Source organism: Amphiura filiformis, chromosome 20, assembly GCF_039555335.1.
Source record: "Amphiura filiformis chromosome 20, Afil_fr2py, whole genome shotgun sequence".
NCBI lineage: Eukaryota > Metazoa > Echinodermata > Ophiuroidea > Amphilepidida > Amphiuridae > Amphiura > Amphiura filiformis.
The window spans coordinates 42,851,107-42,878,264 of NC_092647.1; the positions used below are offsets into that span (position 1 = coordinate 42,851,107).

The window sequence follows — 27,158 nt, forward strand, 5'->3', positions numbered from 1 at the left end:
TCATACTTTTGATGTCTGGGCCTAATATTTTTTTTTTCATAATTTTGATGTCTGGGCCTAATAATTTTTTTTCATAATTTTGATGTCTGGGCCTAATAATTTTTTTTTTTTTCTTCATAATTTTGATGTCTGGGCCTAATATTTTTTTCTCATAATTTTGATGTCTGGGCCTAATTTTTTTTTTCGTAATTTTGATGTCTGGGCCTAATTTTTTTTTTTACACGTAATTTTGATGTCTGGGCCTAATAATTTTTTTTTCATAATTTTGATGTCTGGGCCTAATTTTTTTTCTCATAATTTTGATGTCTGGGCCTAATATTTTTTTTTTTTTTTTCATAATTTTGATGTCTGGGCCTAATAATTTTTTTTATCTTAATTTTGATGTCTGGGCCCAATATTTTTTTTTCATAAGTTTGATGTCTGAGCCTAATAATTTTTTTTCTTCATAACTTTGATGTCTGGGCCTAATAATTTTTTTTCATAATTTTGATGTCTGGGCCTAATTTTTTTTCCTCATAATTTTGATGTCTGGGCCTAATAATTTTTTTTTTTTTTTTTTTTTTTCTTAATTAAACCAAATTAACTTGGGTCGGGAGGGAGGGATGGTAAACATTTTATTTTTTACTCAGCCTTAGGCCTAAGTTTTTTCATTCAGCTACATTTTGAGATTTGTAACTTTTCTGTTTAAATGTATTAGTAATAAAATAGCTAAACTAACTTTGATCTTATTTCACTTTTTTTTTTTAACAACTTTCTCTAAATTTAAACTTGCACCATGCACTTAGGCCTATATAATAGTGAGCCTGTAAATTAATGACTTATAATCAATCTTTTTTACATTAAAATCCGATTTTGTTTTATTACTATATGTACTGACTGAAAATATGACTTAGGCCTATATTTAGCAATTTCCTGTAATTTCCTTGATAGGCCTATAATGCCCTAGACGATCCTATTCGAACAGTGCTTTCAGAGTTTGTTTGTTTCCTTACTTTTATTGTGTTTTTCTTTTTTGTTTATTATATGTTTTATTTATTTATTTTTCATTTATCTGATACTTTTGTAATTTTCAGTTTTCCAAGCTCCTTTAAGGGCAAGGTTAGATCATTCTCCAACCACAGCAAAGTATTTCTGATAATCCACAACCAGGCTTACTTTAACATTTGACCTCATTTGACCGTTTACCTTGGATGACCTTTGTGGTTTCACACTCCCAAGTGTCTGGGATCATTTTCTGCAAATTACAGCCTGAGCAGAGCAACTTAAAATTGGACCTGACCTTTGACCTCCAATGACATTTATGGTTTCATACCCCCAAAGTGTCAGGGATCATTTTTTGCAATTTACAGCCCAATCAGTGCAACTTTATATTTGATCTATGCGCTCGTATGACTGCAATTTCATACTCCTGAAATATCAATCATTTCAGAAGAAGAAGAAGCAGAAGAATTGATTCGAGGGTTTCCCAATATACAGGTGGTGCAATGCACCACCTACATAAAAATGAAGGAAAAGAAGATGCAGTAGCTGCAAAGGCAGCCAAAGAGAGGAGAAGAGAATGAAGCTATGTAAAACAAGTTGGGGTTCTTCATATAATACCACTCGGGATTGTTCAAAAATACTTTGGTGGGTATAGAGTTTTCAACCTTGGGTTATCTCTTTTGTTCTCTATTAATGTCTAGACCTAATAATTTTTTTCATAATTTTGATGTCTGGGCCTAATAATTTTTTTTCATAATTTGGATGTCTGGGCCTAATATTTTTATTTCATAATTTTGATGTCTGGGCCTAATATTTGTTTTCATAATTTTGATGTCTGGGCCTAATATTTTTTTTCATAATTTTGATGTCTGGGCCTAATAATTTTTTTTTTAATTTTGATGTCTGGGCCTAATATTTTTTTTCATAATTTTGATGTCTGGGCCTAATAATTTTTTTTCATAATTTTGATGTCTGGGCCTAATAATTTTTTTTTTTTTCTTCATAATTTTGATGTCTGGGCCTAATATTTTTTTTCTCATAATTTTGATGTCTGGGCCTAATTTTTTATTTCGTAATTTTGATGTCTGGGCCTAATTTTTTATTTCGTAATTTTGATGTCTGGGCCTAATAATTTTTTTTTTCATAATTTTGATGTCTGGGCCTAATTTTTTTTCTCATAATTTTGATGTCTGGGCCTAATATATATTTTTTTTTTTTTTTCATAATTTTGATGTCTGGGCCTAATAATTTTTTTATCTTAATTTTGATGTCTGGGCCCAATATTTTTTTTCTTAAGTTTGATGTCTGAGCCTAATAATTTTTTTTCTTCATAACTTTGATGTCTGGGCCTAATAATTTTTTTTCATAATTTTGATGTCTGGGCCTAATTTTTTTTCCTCATAATTTTGATGTCTGGGCCTAATAATTTTTTTTTCATAATTTAAACCAAATTAACTTGGGTCGGGAGGGAGGGATGGTAAACATTTTTACTCAGCCTTAGGCCTAAGTTTTTTCATTCAGCTACATTTTGAGATTTGTAACTTTTCTGTTTAAATGTATTAGTAATAAAATAGCTAAACTAACTTTGATCTTATTTCACTTTATTTTTTTAACAACTTTCTCTAAATTTAAACTTGCACCATGCACTTAGGCCTATATAATAGTGAGGCTGTAAATTAATGACTTATAATCAATCTTTTTTTACATTAAAATCCGATTTTGTTTTATTACTATATGTACTGACTGAAAATATGACTTAGGCCTATATTTAGCAATTTCCTGTAATTTCCTTGATAGGCCTATAATGCCCTAGACGATCCTATTCGAACAGTGCTTTCAGAGTTTGTTTGTTTCCTTACTTTTATTGTGTTTTTCTTTTTTGTTTATTATATGTTTTATTTATTTATTTTTCATTTATCTGATACTTTTGTAATTTTCAGTTTTCCAAGCTCCTTTAAGGGCAAGGTTAGATCATTCTCCAACCACAGCAAAGTATTTCTGAACACTCCTCACTGAATTCAGTATTCGCAAGCTGCAACACAAGGCTATCAAGAACCTGCACAACATTACATTATTGTATATTGACTTGTTATCAGGAACCACGCTGAAAGCAATTGAATACCTACCTGAGTGGAAGAAGGACCCAACTCCAATTTTTACAAAAATGAGTTAGACCCAGCATTTTATTGCCAGCAGACTGTTCTTCCTTGTGTGTGAAAGATGAGCCAAAATCCACTTTCTAAATAGTCTTCCGTGTACACTTAATCCTGGTTTTCATGGAAGAAAGGCCCAACTCCATGGAGTTGGGCACTTCTTCCACAAATATTGGGTAAAAGAGGAATTTTGAAATCCATGAAATCTGCTTCTCACTACAATAAACTTTCTTGCTAACATATTACATGCTTATACTTGTGCAATTAATGGATAATTTCCAAATTTCTGTAGATATTTATAACACATCTGCTTAAGGAACTGACACTTGCAGTATATTAGTGGAAGAAGGGCCCAACTCCAGCTCCTATTAAGACCTGTACAGTTGCCATGGAAACATCATAAATGATTTTGAATGTATGTAATACTGTATGTTCATGTATTAAAGGTCCCTGAAGATGAAAACATTGTCTATAAATCTTGTCCAAATATTAACTTTTTACTTAATATCCCCAAAACAGTTTTGATGGAGTTGGGCCCTTCTTCCACTCAGTTATTCAATTTTATTGATTTGGTTTAGGAATTCTAGTTGAAGCAATTAGATTTGTTGCAATATGTGTCTAACTTCCCATTATACCTACAAAAATAGTTGAAGAAATAAGTTTACCAAAATGTGGATCTTCTAAAACATATAGGTACATTGCGTAAAAGTAAACAAATTTAACGCCCGCCCACTAATTTTCCTCACCACAGACAGCATTGGTTTGGTGATACATGTACATACCAATGGCAGTTGTTTCATAACTGGTCTGACAGACATAGGTATTCCTAATATTTTCTTACATTAAATATACTTCATTACATTACGCTGTGGCATTATGCCTAGTCTAGCCCATTCTCAGGAGGATAGACCTCAGGTGACCTGTCCTTAACAACTAACACTACTCTACTGCCCGGTCTAGCCCGTTGTCGGGAGGATAGACCTCATCAGGTGACCATTCCTTAACGACTAACACTACTCTACTGCCCGGTCTAGCCCGTTGTCGGGAGGATAGACCTCAGGTGACCATTCCTTAACGACTAACACTACTCTACTGCCGGTCTAGCCCGTTGTCGGGAGGATAGACCGCAGGTGACCTTTTCTTAATGACTAACACTACTCTACTGCCTGGTCTAGCCCGTTGTCGGGAGGATAGACCTCATCAGGTGACCTTTCCTTAACGACTAACACTACTCTACTGCCCGGTCTAGCCCGTTGTCAGGAGGATAGACCTCATCAGGTGACCATTCTTTAACGACTAACACTACTCTAGTTCCTAAGGGCGATCTAACACTACTACTGATAGACGGTCTATCCTCCCGACAACGGGCTAGACCACAGGTGACCTTTCCTTAACGACTAACACTACTCTACTGCCCGGTCTAGCCCGTTGTCGGGAGGATAGACCTCATCAGGTGACCATTCCTTAACAACTAACACTACTCTACTGCCCGGTCTAGCCCATTGTCGGGAGAATAGACCTCATCAGGTGACCATTCCTTAACACTACTCTACTGCCCGGTCTAGCCCGTTGTCGGGAGGATAGACCTCATCAGGTGACCATTCCTTAATGACTAACACTACTCTACTGCCCGGTCTAGCCCGTTGTCGGGAGGATAGACCTCATCAGGTGACCATTCCTTAATGACTAACACTACTCTACTGCCCGGTCTAGCCCGTTGTCGGGAGGATAGACCGCAGGTGACCTTTCCTTAATGACTAACACTACTCTACTGCCCGCTCTAGCCCGTTGTCGGGAGGATAGACCGCAGGTGACCTTTCCTTAATGACTAACACTACTCTACTGCCTGGTCTAGCCCGTTGTCGGGAGGATAGACCTCAGGTGACCATTCCTTAACGACTAACACTACTGCCTGGTCTAGCCCATTGTCGGGAGGATAGGCCTCATCAGGTGACCATTCCTTAATGACTAACACTACTCTACTGCCCGGTCTAGCCCGTTGTCGGGAGGATAGACCACAGGTGACCTTTCCTTAACGACTAACACTACTCTACTGCCCGGTCTAGCCCGTTGTCGGGAGGATAGACCTCATCAGGTGACCATTCTTTAACGACTAACACTACTCTACTGCCCGGTCTAGCCCATTGTCGGGAGGATAGACCTCATCAGGTGACCATTCCTTAACACTACTCTACTGCCCGGTCTAGCCCGTTGTCGGGAGGATAGACCTCATCAGGTGACCATTCCTTAATGACTAACACTACTCTACTGCCGGTCTAGCCCGTTGTCGGGAGGATAGACCTCATCAGGTGACCATTCCTTAATGACTAACACTACTCTACTGCCCGGTCTAGCCCGTTGTCGGGAGGATAGACCGCAGGTGACCTTTCCTTAATGACTAACACTACTCTACTGCACGGTCTAGCCCGTTGTCGGGAGGATAGACCGCAAGTGACCTTTTCTTAATGACTAACACTACTCTACTGCCTGGTCTAGCCCGTTGTCGGGAGGATAGACCTCAGGTGACCATTCCTTAACGACTAACACTACTGCCCGGTCTAGCCCATTGTCGGGAGGATAGACCTCATCAGGTGACCATTCCTTAATGACTAACACTACTCTACTGCCCGGTCTAGCTCGTTGTCGGGAGGATAGACCTCATCAGGTGACCATTCCTTAATGACTAACACTACTCTACTGCCCGGTCTAGCCCGTTGTCGGGAGGATAGACCACAGGTGACCTTTCCTTAACGACTAACACTACTCTACTGCCCGGTCTAGCCCGTTGTCGGGAGGATAGACCTCATCAGGTGACCATTCTTTAACGACTAACACTACTCTACTGCCCGGTCTAGCCCATTGTCGGGAGGATAGACCTCATCAGGTGACCATTCCTTAACACTACTCTACTGCCCGGTCTAGCCCGTTGTCGGGAGGATAGACCTCATCAGGTGACCATTCCTTAATGATTAACACTACTCTACTGCCCGGTCTAGCCCGTTGTCGGGAGGATAGACCTCATCAGGTGACCATTCCTTAATGACTAACACTACTCTACTGCCCGGTCTAGCCCGTTGTCTGGAGGATAGACCGCAGGTGACCTTTCCTTAATGACTAACACTACTCTACTGCACGGTCTAGCCCGTTGTCGGGAGGATAGACCGCAAGTGACCTTTTCTTAATGACTAACACTACTCTACTGCCTGGTCTAGCCCTTGTCGGGATGAAATACCTCAGGTGACCATTCCTTAACGACTAACACTACTGCCCGGTCTAGCCCATTGTCGGGAGGATAGACCTCATCAGGTGACCATTCCTTAATGACTAACACTACTCTACTGCCCGGTCTAGCCCGTTGTCGGGAGGATAGACCATAGGTGACCTTTTCTTAATGACTAACACTACTCTACTGCCTGGTCTAGCCCGTTGTCGGGAGGATAGACCTCATCAGGTGACCATTCCTTAACGACTAACACTACTCTACTGCCCGGTCTAGCCCGTTGTCGGGAGGATAGACCTCATCAGGTGACCATTCCTTAACAACTAACACTACTCTACTGCCCGGTCTAGCCCGTTGTCGGGAGGATAGACCATAGGTGACCTTTTCTTAATGACTAACACTACTCTACTGCCTGGTCTAGCCCGTTGTCGGGAGGATAGACCTCATCAGGTGACCATTCCTTAACGACTAACACTACTCTACTGCCCGGTCTAGCCCGTTGTCGGGAGGATAGACCTCATCAGGTGACCATTCCTTAACAACTAACACTACTCTACTGCCCGGTCTAGCCCGTTGTCGGGAGGATAGACCTCATCAGGTGACCATTCCTTAACAACTAACACTACTCTACTGCCCGGTCTAGCCTGTTGTCAGAAGGATAGACCTCATCAGGTGACCTTTTCTTAATGACTAACACTACTCTACTGCCCGGTCTAGCCCGTTGTCGGGAGGATAGACCTCATCAGGTGACCATTCCTTAACGACTAACACTACTCTACTGCCCGGTCTAGCCCGTTGTCGGGAGGATAGACCTCATCAGGTGACTATTACTTAATGACTAACACTACTCTACTGCCCGGTCTAGCCCGTTGTCGGGAGGATAGACCCAGGTGACCTTTCTTAATGACTAACACTACTCTACTGCCCGGTCTAGCCCGTTGTCGGGAGGATAGACCATAGGTGACCTTTTCTTAATGACTAACACTACTCTACTGCCTGGTCTAGCCCGTTGTCGGGAGGATAGACCTCATCAGGTGACCATTCCTTAACGACTAACACTACTCTACTGCCCGGTCTAGCCCGTTGTCGGGAGGATAGACCACAGGTGACCTTCAAGTTCCTTAACGACTAACACTACTCTACTGCCCGGTCTAGCCCGTTGTCAGGAGTATAGACCTCATCAGGTGACCATTCCTTAATGACTAACACTACTCTACTGCCCGGTCTAGCCCGTTGTCGGGAGGATAGACCGCAGGTGACCTTTCCTTAATGACTAACACTACACTACTGCCCGGTCTAGCCCGTTGTCGGGAGGATAGACCTCATCAGGTGACCTTTCCTTAACGACTAACACTACTCTACTGCCCGGTCTAGCCCGTTGTCAGGAGGATAGACCTCATCAGGTGACCATTCCTTAACGACTAACACTACTCTACTGCCCGGTCTAGCCCGTTGTCGGGAGGATAGACCTCATCCGGTGACCATTCCTTAATGACTAACACTACTCTACTGCCCGGTCTAGCCCGTTGTCGGGAGGATAGACTGCAGGTGACCATTCCTTAATGACTAACACTACTCTACTGCCCGGTCTAGCCCGTTGTCGGGAGGATAGACGGCAGGTGACCTTTTCTTAATGACTAACACTACTCTACTGCCTGGTCTAGCCCGTTGTCGGGAGGATAGACCTCAGGTGACCTTTCCTTAATGACTAACACTACTCTACTGCCCGGTCTAGCCCGTTGTCGGGAGGATAGACCTCATCAGGTGACCATTCCTTAATGACTAACACTACTCTACTGCCCGGTCTAGCCCGTTGTCGGGAGGATAGACCTCAGGTGACCATTCCTTAATGACTAACACTACTCTACTGCCGGTCTAGCCCGTTGTCGGGAGGATAGACCTCAGGTGACCTTTCCTAACAACTAACACTACTCTACTGCCCGGTCTAGCCCGTTGTCGGGAGGATAGACCTCATCAGGTGACCATTCCTTAATGACTAACACTACTCTACTGCCCGGTCTAGCCATTATACATTTATACATTATACTTTTCTCCCCTCTTTTATTTAATTACTGAAAAGAAAAATATCACACAAGTCCATTAATCTTTCCCATAAAAAGCCTGGCACTAAACATTCGCAACAGATATAATTTTACTGGCAAACTTGCCCCAAAACTTGTCTATATCGATTGAAAAAAAAATGAGAAAAAATAAATCCATTGCACATTGGGTTTTCAATTTATGAAGAGCTTTTAGTCGAACTTTTTAAATGAGAAATTACCTACATGTATTTGAATGGGGCCTCAGCTTTGTCAATGACAATTTTAATGACATATCCTTTACTTTTATGAATTTATAAACGATTACACTTCACTGGGATCACTGAATTGGCTTTAATTTTAATAGCTTTCATTTTTCGCCAAATTTCCATAAGCACATGTTTCTAAATTTTCTCAGAAAAATTGGATAGCCTGTGAAACAGTGGCATAACTAGGGGCCAGGGGGCAATGTGCCCGGGCGCCACCCTTAGGGGGCGCAAAATTGACCAATTCAGCATCGATTCTGCGCCCCTCCAAGCGATGAAAGTCAAAATTTTCACTCGCTTTGCACAAAAGCGCATTTTAGCACAAAATCAATTGCAGCAACAAAAAAAGAACATTTTAAGACCGATATTTAACTTCTAGTAACCAAATTTAATTAGTGGTAGGCCTTATTTGTCCAAAATTTAGTACGTTCCACGCACAATTGTTTCAAGAATGGGGGCGCGCCATTATGTATCCTTAGCCCTGGGGGGGGGGCTAGGGGCACCACTTTTGTTTCTTGCCCTGGGCGCTACCAACTCTAGTTACGCCACTGCCGTGAAACCACTGACTGGCTATATATATATAATTGTGCACTTACTTTTAATTGTCCTGGTATACTGAAATCATCCCTGTTCATTTGATTCATCTCAACAACAAATACTGCTTCCACTGAAAGTGATGGATCTGTAATGATACAAAGAGACTCAATATTAGAAGTCATGAAAGTTACACGAAAACTAATCATAAGTGGCGCTCCATTATATTTCCAGGGGCATGGTTTTTTGAAGAAAAAACTTTGAATATATGCGTGCAAAGAAAAAAATATTTCACCCACTTGACTAAAAAAACCTTCCTAGGTTATAACACATACACACAAATTCTGCCTAGTTTACACACAACAAGAAAATCTGTATCTTCAATACAAAAGGTCAAAATTTGCAGTACACTTTTCATCCCAGTTACACAACACTTAAAGTATAAATCATTAAATTTATACAATTTAGTTCGAGAACTGTTATATTGCACAAATATCAATTTTAATCATTAGCCTTTACCAAATTTGACTCGCCGCATCTCAAACTGGCTGAGTGCAACTTATGGCGGGTTTCGTCAGAGCGGGTAGTAAGAAATGATATATAAAGCCTGGATTGGAAATGATTAAGATGGGAGATTGAAATTCTAGAGGGAACTCTGTGAAACTTATGTTAGCCAGGGCAGTATTGGTACAAAGCCCGGTACAAAGTTACCATTATTGTGTGAAGTCTTCAAACTTCGGGTTCACAGTTCTTGTGTGTGTGTTGGAGAATTAAATAATCCAGTCGAGGCGGTAGTAGAGCCAATATATATAGTGCTCAATTACGTTAACTCAAAGAAGCGGCCGACTGAAAAATCTCCATCAAGGAACTGTGGTATTTTGCTAGACTAACAAGTGGAGCAGAAAGCCCGGGAAGAAAGCTTAATCAAGAGACTCCGAGAGACGAGCCTATGGTCAACATATGAGAAGACCATTTGGAAAACACAAGCACAGCAGCTAGGATAGTGAGACCATAGTCATCAGGACATCGAACTTTGATTGTGGTAAACCAGGAGTTTGCCTTGGATAAACAGGATCTTGGACATTACCGGATCTTAGATCAAGGAACCCGGGCAAGGAACTGAGATCATCAACGGAATCTCATCAGAATGTGTCAGCCAATCATGATCTCCAGGCTTAGTAATCATAGCATAAAGAAATCTTTGTAGTAATTTTAAGTAATTGTAATATCGTGAGAAGGATTTGATCGATAGCCATACTGCACTAATTACTAAATAATAATCAATTTGTTGTGTATAATAAACAGTGTGTTTGCGTGCTTGGTGTTGCGTGAAGTAGGTGATTTTGGCCTGCAACCCTGGACAAAAGGGTTGGCATGAAATTAGTACGACATTGCAAATGAGCCCCCATTCCCCCAATCAATGTTGAATTCTGACATTTTGTTCAAGTGCGCTCAGTAGTAGACTTGTACACTCATTCAAGAAAGCGCCATTTCATCACTCTAAAAATAATGAAAATATGATGGCCATTACAAGGTGCACATTTTATATATTTTTCATTCCAACCTATTTTGTCTAGCATTATGGGTCATTTTAGTGACCATAACATGATTATCTTTGTTCTAGATTCTGCTTTCCCAATATCTGTTCAGAACATGCAAATTTCAAGGGGTTTCATCAAGGATAAGCCACATGTTTGCGCAAATTAAGTCAGTCACACACTTCAATGCGCGGTCATGCACATGATGGCTTGCGCTGTGTAAGAGGTTGACCTGTGAAAGAGGTGATGCATGTTTACATCATCGTTTCAAAAAAATGAAATTGCAAAAAACAAGGAACATTTGGTCATTTCTTTCCATTACTATCATATTGTGAAAAACCAAGTAGCTGAAGAGTTAGCTCAATATGCTATGAAAATATTATCTGCGATGACCCCATGTTGACTCTGGCTAAATCAGCTTGGATAAATTTGGTGTACTGAAAATGCCCAGCAACTGTCAATCAAATAGTGTACTTGTCAATTGTCAATTAAAATACGGGGCATAAGTCTGATTCACTATTGAAGCAGGCATGGTTTCATCACATTGCATATACAACAACTATTTACTATGATACCTCTTTCAGAAATAGTGTAAAAATTATGCACCAAAAATAATTGGCTTCATTACGGCTTGTATTTTAAAATATTTTCCAACTTTCAGACACCCCTCATTATTTCATTTTTATCATGCATATATACTGTGTTATTAATGGCATATCATACAATGCAACATACATGTAATGTACAGTGATGCGATTTAAACTTTGCATTTGCAAAATAGGCTCAAATAATATTGTAATGCCTGATCATTTGTTAAAAAGAAAGGATGACATGATAAGAATATGGAAGGAATGGGGTAACATGGTAAAAGAAAAATTTTCTTTCTAGAAAAGGTAGAATTGGATGGGGAATGCATAAGTAAAAAGAAAGAACAGTAAAATTGATCGAAATTGAGTAGGTCCATGCCTAGAATTTGCAGCCCAAAAAGCAGGCATGTAAATGAAATCCATAAAAATATGCGGTTTGAAAATTAATAAATACCCAAAAATGGTGAATCAAATGGCTTCATTTGGGTTTTCTTGTGTTGAGAATTTGTCCAAATTCTGAGGGGTGCACACCCCCTGCATCAAACGACATTTCCCAAATTTGAAATTGCATCCCCCCTATACCTTGGTGCCGCCCCTGAGCAGGCCCATTACATTGTAATTCAATCCCGGAATTCAATTAAGGGATCTAGAATGAGCGTTTATGGTGTTTCGACAGTATTTTTGTGGGACATGAGAGCACCTCAGGCGTGTCGAATTGCATTCTGAATCTGAAGCATGTCTTTCTGATATCAAATAATTTTCATTTTTGAAATTCACGATATAATACAAATTTTATGACCAATTATTAAAATTTGATATTTTTCAACTTTTTGATATATAACAGTCCTCGAAATAAATTTGATAAATCTAATGATATATTCTTAAAGTGTATGTAGCTGGGAGGAAAAGCTGACGATCAATTGAAAATTTTGACCTTTTATATTGAAGATATGGATTTTTTTCCCAAAAAGACCTATTTGGTGTTTTGGGGAAAAAAATCCATATCTTCAATACGAAAGGTGAAAATTTTCAATTGATCGTCAAACTTTTCATCCCACTTATATACACTTTAAGTATAAATCATCAGATTTATAAAGTTTACTTCAAGTACTGTTAAATATCAAAATATCAATTTTAATGATTTGCCATAAAATGTGTATTACATTGCGAATTTCAAAAATCAAAATTATTTGATATCAGAAGGACATTCTTCGTATTCAGAATGCAATTCGATATGTCTGATGTGCTCTAATGTCCCACAATAAATACTGTCCAAACATTCATACCCCTTCACGTTATTGACAAATAAGCCAATTAATGACAATTGAGCAAAGTAATAATTAATCAAACCAACAATGATGATTAAGATAATTAATAATAAACAACAAGTAGGCAAGTAATTTAGAACTTAACCAAGACAGCATATTCAAATTTTAAAATTATAGAGGTTATCCATGTTCTATAAGCTGCATATCCTATCAACGACTGCTATACCTAATTGTTTAAGACTTTCAAAAGAAGTACCTGCATGTGCAACCATGACTGTTTCAAAATAGCCGCCAAGAGTCATGCAGGTAACTCCGAGGTCATGAATTGATTTGTTCTGAATAAGGAATACTACGGGAATCAGCGCCTTTTGTTAGAAGTCACACATGAGTAAAGTGGATAACCTCTATTGGTAAAATGTGAACAAACCACAATAAATTCAAGCTGCACTCAAACAACTTTTAAACAGGCAACCAAGTATCACATTTAACCAATCTTTAGCCAAATATACATACATCTATATATAATAATGAGATGCATCTTTGGAATAATGTTATAACAGCTGAGATATGGAAATAGAAATCTATTATAAAATAGAGCATAAAAATATAATGTGGGTAAATTATCCCACACAAAACTGATGAAAGAGATATTTGATGGATATGTACTTGCCTGCTTGTAAAGAAAAGTATATACAATGTAGCTGATTGAGCTGGATTCCATTAATTGATATTAAATCCCAATTGTGTGCTCCTCTAGACTATGAATGCGGGCATAGATGTTAATTTGGGTTTCAATCCTCTCAATATTGGTATATCCTTCACTGAAGAATTTTGATATATAGTTTATAATTGCACGCCTGAACTACATGCATTTGACCATATATTTCACCTTCACTATCTATGATTTGACACCACAGTGCTATTGGTATAGAATAACAGCAGAGCAGAGCAGAGCTGGGCCAACAGTTTTTGTTTCTGTTGACTTGACTACTGATATCACATCAGCAACAACAAAAAACTGATAAAGTTATGGGGCATAAGAAAGAACCTGATTGGATGGATCTAAAGAAAGAAGATGGCTGAATGGGTAGTATTAGCAGCTTGTTGCTGTTATATAACATCATAACAAACTAAACTTGAAAGATGTAAAGAACATTAACAAGGCTTTTTATTCAAGCTCAGAGTCAAGTGCCCATCTAAGTGAGCCAGAACTTTAGAGTGGGGATGAGATGATAACACCTTCACACCCTGATGCACATCTAGAATTCTGAGACAGATTTTAACTGAAACAATCTTTCAGTAACATTGTAAAAAAAAAAAAAATTGCTAAGAATAGAAATGTTGAGCCCTCCCCACCTAGTCAAGAAACTGGGGAGGGTGAGAACTGAGGGCTTGAGTCCATAATGCTATATGTTAGTTGTTTGCGGGTAGTAAGTGAATGTTCAAAATTACTTTGGTGGGCAAATTTCATTTTTTTTTGTGTACAAAATATTTTGACTGCGATTTTCAGAGTGTTAGGCTCAATGAACTGGAGCATGATGCAAATGTGATGGGTCTAAGGAACTGCCGGAGAGCCTGAAAAAGGGACCCTGGACCGCCGCACATACCCATACCACCTTTTATATTTGTAAGTGACCCCCACCCTCAGAATAATACTGCATCGGCCTACAGTCGGATCCAACACCCCTTCGTTTGGCACCTGGAGTTTGGTAGTAACGTCATATTTTGATTGTCATATTGCATCTTTTGCCTCTTTAAAACACAAGCCTAATAATTTACTGTGAGTCTGTGATTACAAGTTGTATGAAAATGATTGGTACCCATTAATTTCCATTGATACTGGATGAGTATGACACACAAAAATTAAACACATGACCCGTATAATTTATAGATAAATTGTACAACAAGTCATAAACTATATATTTTGCACATTTCAAGGGTATCCAATGTTAGATTTGGCTGTTCAATGCATCAAAATTGATAGGTACCAATCATTTTGATACATCCTGTATACTCTGTTTCCAAGCTATGCTACCTACGGAAGTGTGCAAAAATTATGAGCATTGGGGGTAAGGTAAAATTGGGGGTAAGAATATTTTGGCCGATCGAAAAGGAGGTGCAAGCAATTTTGGCAAACCGAGAGGGGGGAACAAGCAATGTTTGGCACATTTGGGGCACCTTTTATATAAAACGCTCTAAAAAAGTTTAGAAAACAGTACGGAAACGCTTACACATGTAAATTTTCCTGCTGCGCAACATAAATTGGGATCCCAAAAAATAGCATGTGCAAAGGAGGGTGCAAAGATTTTTGGCAGGCCGGGGGGGGGAAGCAATTTTTGGCAGGCCGAGAGGGGATAAGCATTTTTTGCAATTTCACCCCTCCCCACGCTCTGCATAATTATTGCACAGCCCCAAAACAATACTAGGCTTGCTAGGTGGGACTAGCAAATTATGTATTTACAATAAATATAGAACTAAAATTTTGGTTAAGTTAAGGCCTACATTGGTAAAGTATTGGTGAAAATTCCGGAGCTTGAATTTAATACATAAGGACTCGGACTCGGACTCGAACATTGAGGACTCGGACTCAGCATTGGACATCAGAAATTGGTAGAGACTCGGACTCGGACTTGGACTCGGACACCAAGGACTCGGACTTGGATGACGAGGACTCGACTACAACACTGGAAGATAACACACTGCTTTGCTTTGCACCCCCATGTAGTATAGGGCACTATGGGTTGGAATTTTCTTTTGCTACATTTGTGGAACCAATGTTTTTTTGACATCCTTAAGGGATCTGGAATGAGCATTGTGAGCATTTAGACAGCATTTTTTGTGGGAAATGAGAGCACATCAGACATATCGAATTGTATTCTGAATATGAAAAATGTCTTTCTGATATCAAATAATTTTCATTTTGTTGAAATTCACGATATAATACAAATTTTTATCATGATGACAAATTATTAAAATTTGATATTTTTCACATTTTTGATATAACAGTCCTCGAAGTAAATTTTATAAATCTAATGATATAATCTAAAAGTGTATGTAGCTGGGAGGAACAGCCAGCGATCAATTGAAAATTTATTTTTTTTGGTGTTTGGGGAAAAATAATCCATATCTTCAATACGAAAGGTCAAAATTTTCAATTAATCGTCGGCTTTTCATCCCACTTACATACACTTCAAATATAAATCATCAGATTTAATAAGTTTACTTTGAGTACTGTTAAATATCAAAAATATCAATTTTTAATCATTTGCCATAAAATGTGTATTACACTGCGAATTTGAAAAAATCTAACTTATTTGATATCAGAAGGACATTCTTTGTATATTCTTCTTCCCACAATAAATACTGCCCAAATGTTCATACCCCATCCCTTAAACCTGAAAGGATACAAATTTGATTGGTTCCATTTTTTCCTATGCCCCCTGTGGTAGTCCCACAAGGGGTCGAAACTTAAAAATAGTCCTATCATGTGTAGTGTATCTCAAATTGTTCCTCTCTTCACAGGGTACAAAAAAGTCAATTGTCATATTTTTCTACGGTGCTTAGTTCAGAAGTTATAAGGTTGAATCAAAGTATTAAGAATACTTTGGTTGAATAGGTCAAATGTCAAAACGAAATTTAAAATTGGTCGGTTTTATTCAAAACTGATTTCAAGTTACTCTCCTTTTTAAAAAACATAAAAAATCTCAAACATACGGTATAGGTAATTTACAATTTGGGTGCAATTTGCATTGTCATGTCCAATTTCAGAGTTAATGCCCCCAGTCAGAACTCTTGCCCCCTGTTTCCCCCCAGCAAAACCCAAAATTACAAAACTTTCCACTTTACAGCATTTGTCATAAAATTTGATGATTTTGCCCCCCCCCCGAAATTCACTTTTCCTCCCAATGCCCCCTACGCGCCACCACTGAATGGTACACATACAACTCTAAACTAGAATTATGTGGTTAGTAATTAAGGTGGCCCCCATACAAAGGTGTGTAATAACAAAGGTTTGTAAATACAATATGCAAATAAGCTCATTAATTCTTAAACATATGCTGATAACATGACACAAAACTATACAGCAAATTATCAGGCCACCATATCCTATCACAAGTACACCAAGTCTAAAGTTGATTGGTTATTACATTGGAGCTGCACAGTGGATTAATGAATTTGCTTCTGCTCGAACAGCCGAAGAACCGGACACCCAAAGAACCAGACAGGCAAAAAATGAAAGAAATAACCAGGCAACCATTTGAATGATAACATACGCCCAACATTATTTGGGGTCAACTCACAGAGACATTTTGTAAAGATCAAAGAAAATCAAATTAAAAAGTGAAAAATTAATAGGCCTATGATTATACAAGATGAACCTTTCATTTTGTGACAATTTATATGAATGAGCATTCTCAGTGGTAAAAGTATAAACAGCAATACTGTTAAATTCATGAACCTTGTTACAGTGATACCCAATTTGAACTTTTGTGCACGTTGTGTATCAGGATATCTGTATCAGGATATCGTCAGTAGATATAAAAGCATGCACATGATGTAATTTGAGCTATCTTCAGTAGATGGTATATACTGCGCCAGCATCCACTACTCAAAATATTGGCCATCCCATCCATTGTGACACAATATTGGATAGGCAAAAGACAAAATGCTATCTTTTATTCTCATTCTTATTCAGTTTTTAGTGGAATTTTTACTAAACCATAAAATGGTATCAGCCTATATTAGTGCATGTTACTTACTACCAACCTTTTGGTCTGAAATGGACATATCGTCGGGTGTATTACATAGTAACGGATGTTAAACTTTGCCAGAAAAAAGTTTTTTTTTTTTTTTTTAAATAGTACGCCGAATTGTGATCAACCATAGCAGAACACTAACAAGTAAAATCCTCCAAAAGTTGCTGTATTTTAAAAAACTAGTATCTAAAGTATCTTGAAACATCTATCACATGAAGAATTATTCGCTATTAAATCAGTAAAATGATTACAAAGTTATACGTTAGTATGTAAAAACGTTGCACCCTAACATCCGTCACACATCCGTCACTATGTCTTGCGCCAATATCGCGCACGCTAATCTGGTATCTCGTGTTGATCTATGGACATCCGTCACTATGTCTTGCGCATAAAAGTTGGATCAAGGAAGGACTTTGAAGCATCCGTCGGTTCTTTACGCTTATTATTAAACTATTTTTTCATGATAAAACCGACTTGTCACGAGTGCCCATGACATACATGGCATATTGTATTTGAGTATTTACTCCCGATCTTACTAGTTCTCACTCTCATGCATTGATATAGCTAATCACACAAGCTGTAACTTATTTTTACAAAACGCCAATGATTGTATTCAGTTTTTACCAATTTACACTGTATTATCTGTCAATTTGGAGCCGCCTCTAAACGCCAATATTTTGATCATCTTTCAATAACCTACTCATTAAAAAGGATAATATTTTCATTTTTTATTACTTAATCATCCTTTTATATTGTAAAGCTTTGAAATAATGTCTCTAAATAATTGTCGAATCAACTCGAACCGTTACAAATTTATTAAAAGTGATATTTTACTAAAATAATGATCCATTGAATATCTGCTCTACGTTATCAACATCCGTCAAGAAATCATGTAGGTTTCAATATTGAATTATGTACGTTCAAATTGAAAAATAATGTTTTTACATAGTGACGGATGTGACAGATACATGTACGCCATACAATTTATTTGTTTTTCCGAGTAAACAGCGTTTTACATAGTGACGGATGTTTAGATACGTCACTATGTAAAACGCCGGGTAATGTAATATATCAACATCCGTCATTTGCATAATTAATTAACTAATTAATTATGCAAACTTGAGCTTCAAATCTTGGTAATATTATACTACTCACTATTTAAAATACATTGACCAATTTTCATAAAAATGACAAAAATCAACATCCGTCACTATGTAATGCACCCGACGATATCTTTAAATGCCAAGGTATGAACCCCCCGAGTGGTGTCAAATTAAAGAGGAAGTAAAGAATATAATAAAATTATTTTCCCACCCGGGGGTGGCACCCATAATAAGCCCTGGGTCAATATTCATATGGTCCTTTTCATATCTCAAAAATACCAAAAAGTATGTACCCCGAGTGGTGTCAAATGAAAGAGAACAGAGTAAAAAATATAATAAAAATACTTTCCCCACCAGGGGTCACACTCCTCATTAGACCTTTCATTAGAAATTATTTTTCCCACCGGGGGTGACATTCCTCATAAGACCCAGGTCAATATTTCTATTTTGGGTCCTTTTCCATATATGACACCCGAGTGGTGTCAAATGAAAGAGAAAATAGTAAAGAATAGAATAAACATAATTTTCCTACCGGGGTGACACTCCTCGTTAGACCTGGTTTAATATTCATATTGTGGGTCCTTTTCATATCTTGAAATGTCAAGAAGGTTATGACCCCCCCCCCAAGTGGGGTGAAATGACAAAGATAAAAAGTACAGAATATATTCAAAATAATTTCCCCACCGGGGGTGCTAATCCTCATTATACTCTGGTAAATATTCCTATTTTGGGTCTCTATCTCAAAATGCCAAGGTGTGACCCCCGGGTGACAGTCATTTGCCATAATCTGCCCAAGCCACATGGTTCATTCAGCTACGGTGCGGTAACTGCTCTAGTTAAAAGTAAAACTGCTTTTTTGCATCAAAAATAAAGTTACTTTTGTAAGGACATGCCTGTTGTTTTAAATGAACGAAACCGCTCATAAACATCTTCACGCCAGCGAACCACGTTCTTAGTTCGTGAATGCACTATTGCGTGATCATTGAGGATCAACAAACGCCGATGTTGCCCGGTCGTGTGTGCGCTGTCTTATATATCACAATCCATTATTGTGTGACATTATACACCCAAAAACCAATCAAATTATGTGAAGTCAAGCCACACCCACTAAAATAAGAAATGTACATAAACATTCACACTTTTCACAATATTTTAAATATTAGCTATCTTCGGTAGCCATGGTAACAGCATTTACAAACTAATATCATATGAGACAACACTATATTTACACAATGTATACATACATGAGATATCATCAGAGTGTTCACACTATGGGCTATTCAAATTGAAATCCATGCACAAATATGGAAAAACTGACCTTAATCTCCCACTCAAGGATCGAGTATGAATATGGATTACCCGACTGGATGACTCCATTTGAAGTTCACCCTCTGTATGGGAGATTAAAGTCATCGTCTTTCATACATGTATGGGGGAATTAGACTGCGCTGCATTCCTTTTTTTTTTTTGATAAACAATTCATACGTTTCCATCCATGAAACCATTTAAAATCTATGACAAAACACATCACATCTCCAGTGACTGCCCCCCTGCCCAGAGAAAAAAGGACTGCGGTAGTTGGATATGACCTGTGTGACCCACCATATCTTAACACATAGACTCAACCTCTTTCATCTCGAATCTGAGATGAATGTTAATGAAGTAAAAATCAATGTGGGTGGTAAATCTTAACCAATAACAGATAGGCAAGCATACATGTTTATGCATTAGCCCAACCCAATGTGTTCACTGAACCCAACCCACGTAGGGTAGCTCTATCTGGGTCAGATGAAGTTTTATTCAGATTTCATTTGACAGCTTAACCATTGTGTATACGTGCGCAACGTCAAGCGTATACATTGGACCTTGTGCAAATAATACGCGCTGGACGGCTAACAGTACGCTTAATTTGTAAAAGGAAATCTGAATAAACCACAGGATATGTGCATAAACAGCCAAGACTGCATTTTTAATGAGGTAAGTTCATTATATATTGAAATACAGTAGACCAGTTTTCTCATGGATATCTGAGCTGTTGAATCAGAACAGGAATGATGAGTTTTCCATGGTCAGGGCAGAGAGATTAATTTAGGGAATGATAAATTAAACTGGTCTACTACAGTACCGGGGGCCACTGGTCATTGACAAGGGGTATCATGTGTGGCCACAAAGTTTCAAATAGCACCCTAAACAAGTATTTACGAGGTCTGAAAATGCATCCCTTATCAAGTATGACAAGTGCAATTTCATACCCTAAATAAGTATTGACATTATTTTTGCCCCCATTAGAAGAAAGTAAATCAGTCATATTTTGACTCTAAAACCCTTCATGATAACTGGGAAACTGACACAAATTCAAAAGTTCATAACTTTTAACCTTTATTCCATGCTACATTTGTCTCAAAGGACCCTAAACACCGATTTATTGTACAAGGTATACCCTTTTTCTTGAATTTCCTTGTTTTAGATACCCTATTCACAGTACAGTGCCTGATCATGAAAAAAGACCCTTTTTACTTGAATCTTTGGCCACGCATGATACCCCCTGGTCAATGACCAATGGCCCCCCTGGGACTACAGTAGACTAAGGGGGAATTTGGATTACAACTGGAATTCACCCATTGCACGGTTCCGCCATATGCGAGGAGAGCCTCGATCTGGCAGCATGCATGAATGGGAATTGAACCAGTATTATATTACGCAATACTTCCTTTCATGTCTATTGCCAATTCAAGGCTTTCCTCGCATATGGCGGAACCTGAGACCATAATACCTAAACCGTGCAATAGGCAAATTGGCCCAATGCAATATGAGTTATCAACAGCAGATGGTCTTGAGAACAAAGTTATTGAATAATTTCTCATCTTGCTGCATGTATTATCACCAATGATTATAGAATAGAGACATGACTTACCATCTATTTAATCATCCCATGTGACTGTGAGTGGTACTGCAATGGAGTCCATCTCATGTTAGATAGTGCTGGATTGTTATCAAGTCACATGACACTTCCTGATGTCCGAGTCACGAGTCCACCATGTCTTTAATGTAAAAATATCAAGAACAGGGTTTTTACCAATTGATCATAATTTCAAACCCATTAAATCCTTCCATTAACGAAGGTAAAGTTTGGCCTTAAAGCCATATTGTAACATTTCAGGAGGACACCCTCAATATTTTTCAAAATTCAGTTTTTACACAATTGTTATGTATACCTGCAAAAATCAAGACTTTAGGTGTTGTAGTTTTGACAAAATTCGAGATTTTGAATAAAATGACTGAATAAGACGTTTAATTTTTATGATCAAAGTATTAATCAAATTCTGTGACGCAATGTTCAGAATACTGTACTTATAGTACATACGGTGACATATGAGTTGGCATAAAAATAGCAATTTTCTTTATATTGCCTCATTTAATTGAGCCAAACGAGGTCATCTGACAGTGAAAACTAACATTTTGTGGAAAATAACTACAATTCTATTTCTCCTGGAAATGTTACAATATGGCTTTCATCAACTTGAAGACATAAATCAGTAAAATCTATTATAAATTACTGAAACTGGCGAACTGGTGAGGCTAAAACTTTGCATTTACATTATTTTGGGAAACAGACTTTTGCGATCTGAAGAACAAAGTTTTGCGCCCTTCAATAAAGCATCAAATTTTGTTTACTTAAGGGAAGGGGTATGAACGTTTGGACAGTATTTATTGTGGGACATTTATTTAATCAAAATCTCAGATTTTGACAAAACTACAACACCTAAAGAAAAAGTCTTGATTTTTGCAGAGTATCTTTATTTACTAAGTACATTACAATCGTGTAAAAACCAGAATCTAAAAAAAAATTGAGGGAGTTTTCCTCAGCAAATGTTATAATATGGCTTTAAGGGTGTACTACACCCAAGCCAATTTTGTGCCTATTTTTGCATTTTTCTCAAAAATTATAGCACATTGGTGACAATTAAGATATGTATATTATAGGGGCAAGGACTACAAGTTACATTGTACTGTACTGAAAATTCAGCAACTCAAAGCAAGTTATTGATTTATTAATCAAATATTGGTTTTCCTCATTTTTGACTGTAACTCCACAGTTGTTGCCCATGCTGAAATAAAATTTCTAGTGCAGTAGTTGTAGTCCTTGCCCTTATAATATACATATATCTTACTTGTCCCCAATGCGCTATAATTTTTGAGAAAAATGCAAAAATAGGCACAAAATTGGGCAGGGGTGCAGGCCCGTAGCCAGGCCTTCGAGTTAGGGGGTTCGTTTTTGCAGATTTAAACTATTATTAACTGATGAGTAATGGCACGTGGCAGCATCAGCGCCTTGAAGCGGCGCAGGGGGTGTCTGAGGGGGATGTGCCCCCCTCAGAAATGGAGAATTTTTGAAAAATGAAGTCCCAATTGAAGGCATTTGGTGCACCATTTTTTACATTATTATTAGAAATATATGGTTTCAATTTATTATTGCAAAGAGGCAAATTAGCATGGTTAAAACAAGAAAAGGTTGCAAATCAGGCGCCAGGGTGTCTGAGCTTTGGGGATGTGCCCCCCCCTCAGAATTTGATTAATTTTGAAAAATGTAATCCCAATTAAAGGCACCATTTTTACCTTATATTTGGTTTCAATAATTTTATTATAGCAAAGAGGCAAATTAGCGCGGTTAAAACAAGAAAAAGTTGCAAATCAGGCATAGGGGTGTCTGAGCTGAGAATTTGAAGTATTTTGAAAAATGTAGCCCCAATATTGAAGGCATTTGGTGCACCATTTTGACATTATTATCAACATATGGGTTTAATATATTACAGTAAAGACGGAAAATAGCGTGGTTAAAACAAGAGAAAAAGTTGCAAATCAGGCGCAGGGGGTGTCTGAGGGGGATGTGCCCCCTCAGAATTGGAAGAATTTTGAAAAATGAAGTCCCAATTGAAGGCATTTGGTGCATCATTTTTACATTTATACTATCAGGAATATATGGGTATATCATAGCAAAGAGGGAAATTAACAAGAAAAAGTTACAAATCAGGTGCGTTATTTCATCACAAATAACATGAATAATATCAATTATCTTATTTTCCTATGTTATATCACTCCCTTCATCTCTGAACTAAGCTTTCTCGGTTATCGTTATTTTGCACACAAAATAATTTTTAAAGCAGGGGTGGAATTTCGTAAAGTGCCACAGGAGTCCAAGTGGATTCTCGCAAGAGAGTTTTGCGAGAGTCCATGGATTCCGTAAATGGATTCTCGTTGTACAATCTTGCGGGAGTCCAAAAGGTATTATATGTAGGCCTACGTAAAATGCATTCAAACAAACAAACTAACAAAGTTAAGTTTTTAATATATGTGTCATCATACTCTCACTTCCATACATGTCATCAATTGCATCTTTGGCGACTTTTCCTTTATATTTTGCAGGCGTCGAGTTTTCAGGCCTGTTCAACTTAACCGTAAGGTCGCTGAGCCGATCATTTCCAGCGCAAGTCCACATGGACTCTCGCAATAGGACTTTTACAGGAGTCTCTGCGAGAGTCGACTCTCGGACTCCCGCCGAAATTCCACCCCTGTAAAGTCTTCAAATCTAGATGAGACAAAGAGCCAAATAATTACTCTGTATTTATAGCAGTAAATTAAGTCATCATTTATATTTTCCACATAGGCCTACATACTGGGCGTCTGGGGGATTTTTCAAACGTCCCGTTAATCTGATCCAATCCAAAATTAACAGGGAAAATTCGCGCGAAGCGCGATAAAAATATCAATTTTTGTGCTAAAATGGCCATTTCAACCACATTTCCCATGTTCTCCTTTCTTTGTGTCAAAATTTTAGGGGGTTCGATCGAACCCCTCGAACCCCCCCTGGCTACCGGCCTGGGGTGTAGTACCCCCTTAACTTAGTTCACCACATAAACTTATGGCTCAAAATTCGGACTGCTCGCCAATAAGTTTACTGTCATTGCGTATTTTGAAACGGTTGATGTTTTAATGATCCCCGATGCCGGTCAATATTTTAGCTGTGTCACGTGCATGACGCTGGTGGGTACCAGCCAAACTTCAGAAAAACACCACGATCGCCGATAACGATGTGATATGGATTTACATAGGATTACACAGAGATGTTTCATGCCAAAATTTGACCATTTCTAGGCAAGTTGGCTCTACTTTGTCTGCGTTATGTGAAAAAGGACAGTCTTAAGTAAGTATACGTGCAACGCTTTTGATGTTTTGGGAGACTGGGAGGGATCCGAATAAAAAATGACGGAGCCTATTTTTGACTCTGTAATATTCCTTCAACCAGCTGCCGTGCGGTAACAGTCTTATACGATGGACAGATAGTATCAGTTTGTGAATGAGGACATCGTATAAGTTCCTTGTAGCCTACTAGCTTTAACTGTAGTATAAGTTATAGGTATGCTAGGTGAATTCAAATTTGCCATCAAACTGCATCATTTATATCAAATTAAAGCCCTTGAGTAAACAAAGCCAAAAATGAAAACCTTTTTTTCATAGCACTTTCCGTAGCAAAGTTACATCTTGTCAAAGATTGACTTTCATCAAAACAATGTCAAAAAGATTCAGCTAGCAAAATTCCCCAAAACGGCATTTCGGGGGTGTTTCTAGATCTTAGTCTCATTATGATAGCAGCTTTTTTTAATGGAAATGCTATCAAAATCCCTCTAAAATTCAATGTGCGGGTGACTTATAACCATAAAAAATCATATATTTGGGTCAAGTGAAGTATAGAAAACATATTTATGTAGGTTTCTTTCTTCGGCCAGTTGTTTTAAATTTCTATGTAAAAATGCATTGACATTGTCGGCGAATTTGGCTGACTAGCAAATGTGTTTGCCTGGCATACCTATACTAAAATGCAGTAAACCTTTGACGAGCGCGTATTGTAAGGATACATCGCGTATTTACTGCGTTGCACGCACTTGTCTATGATTGGCTGCTGAGGCGATCTGTTGTTGCCGAGTGGAAATTTATGAATGAACTGTGCGCCGTACGCGTTGTTAGCGCCGCATTTGCAACATCACGGTAGTCGCGCTCGTCAAAGGTTTGCTGCATTTTAAAGTTATTTTTTTTAAACTTCCGTGGTCCGAGCTGTGCGCCAAGCGTCTACGAGCGTACACACAGAAAAAATAAGCAATCACACCGATTGGCTGATCAACGCACTTGACAACAAGTCGGTTCACCCATTGGTTGTCTGTTCGGCGCGTAGTAGGCGACCTTGTCACTTTTACGCGATCGCAATTCACCAGCGCGTACCCCGACCACGGAAGTTTTAAAAAACCAACTTTAGTATAGTAAGGTTTGCCTCCTTTAAATGCATGAATGATACGATTTGATAGGCCTATAAGCTTACCATTTTGGGGGAGTGTCCTAGAATCCAGAATCGTGACGGTGCGGTACGTAACTTAGCCCATGCGATATTACTCAATAAATTAAGTTACAATACGTATTAAAGCAAGGAGAAGAGAGAAATTGGCTTCTAACTCATTAATGGCAACCCATTGATTGAGCATTTAAAAATTCGCGGGAGAAATTAAAGAGCTACCAAGGAGCTGCTCATCTCGTTCTTTGTCTCCTACACAGCCGGTTCATATACATCATTCCTAACACTCGTCGCGTCGTTGTTCGTGATGACCGTATGCGGTCTGGGCCCGAGACTAATCGGAATCGGACGTCATCATGTTGAACGTTCCATTCGCTCATAGGGATGTAGTACGTTTTGTCCAAAACGTTTTGTCCAAATACCCCGGGCCAAATACATTTTGTCCAATATTGTTTTGTCCTGGTGTTTTGTCCAAATACATTTTGTCCAATAGTATCTTCTTTTTTTTTGTCATTGGGTTTTTATTGAAAAAAGCAAACCACAAACACATGATTGGAAAAAATTAGAACAAGTATACATAAATCATTAAACATCAATCTTGTCCAAATTCACTTTGTCCAAATAGCCTACATTTTGTCCAATTGTTATTTTGTCCAACCCATATTTTGTCCAATGACATTGTGTCCAAAGTTTGTTTTGTCCAATTGTTATTTTGTCCAATGACATTGGTCCAATTTTTATTTTGTCCTACTTATATTTTGGCCAAACACATTTTGTCCAAGTGTTGTTGTTTTTGTCCTACTTTTTGTTGTCACATAAAAGCATAAAGAGCCTATGTAGAAAAATGAACTTTGTTTTGGCCGAAAATTTCATAAATGGCTGTATTTCTCAATGAAGATGATAATAAAAATTCCTTTAAAAGGAATAGGGCGAGCAAATGAATTGTCAAGATAAACATGATAAAGGTGTAGTTCCATATTGATAATCATGCAGTATTACTTCGATATTCACTTGTCATCATTAGCAGAGGAGTGAAATTTTGATTGAAAGAATTAAACTAGGAAGGTTCGTGTTGGAAGTTATCTAAATGACGAAGAAACCAAGGAGAGCAATCAAATTAGGACAACAAAATAAAATAAAATAAAAAACCCTACACCATTATAGGACTGTATGGTCAAACATGTACCAGCTGGCTACTTTTTAGTCACCCCACCTTTGTAGGACTACACAACAAAAAAGCCCTCCACCATAGGACTTTACGGTAAAATATTTAGAGAAGTAGGCCAATTAAACATTGAATCACCACTCATGACTTGAGGTCAAAACCAGGCCCGTACGCAGGGGGGGTGCGGGGGGTGCGGTCGCACCCC

At 38.2% G+C, this 27,158-nt stretch overlaps 1 long non-coding RNA gene across 2 annotated transcripts in view; it reads right to left on the minus strand.

Moving 5' to 3' along the window:
* Window positions 1-26,004, minus strand: part of LOC140141752 (uncharacterized) — a 60,208-nt gene extending 34,204 nt beyond the window's left edge. For both annotated transcript variants that reach the window (XR_011857441.1, XR_011857440.1), the window contains exons 1-3: window positions 25,819-26,004; window positions 21,361-21,487; window positions 9,256-9,341 (exon numbers count right to left, since the gene is read on the minus strand). This is a non-coding gene — a long non-coding RNA (uncharacterized lncRNA). The remainder of the gene's footprint in view (window positions 1-9,255; window positions 9,342-21,360; window positions 21,488-25,818) is intronic.
* Window positions 26,005-27,158: the final 1,154 nt, after the last annotated feature.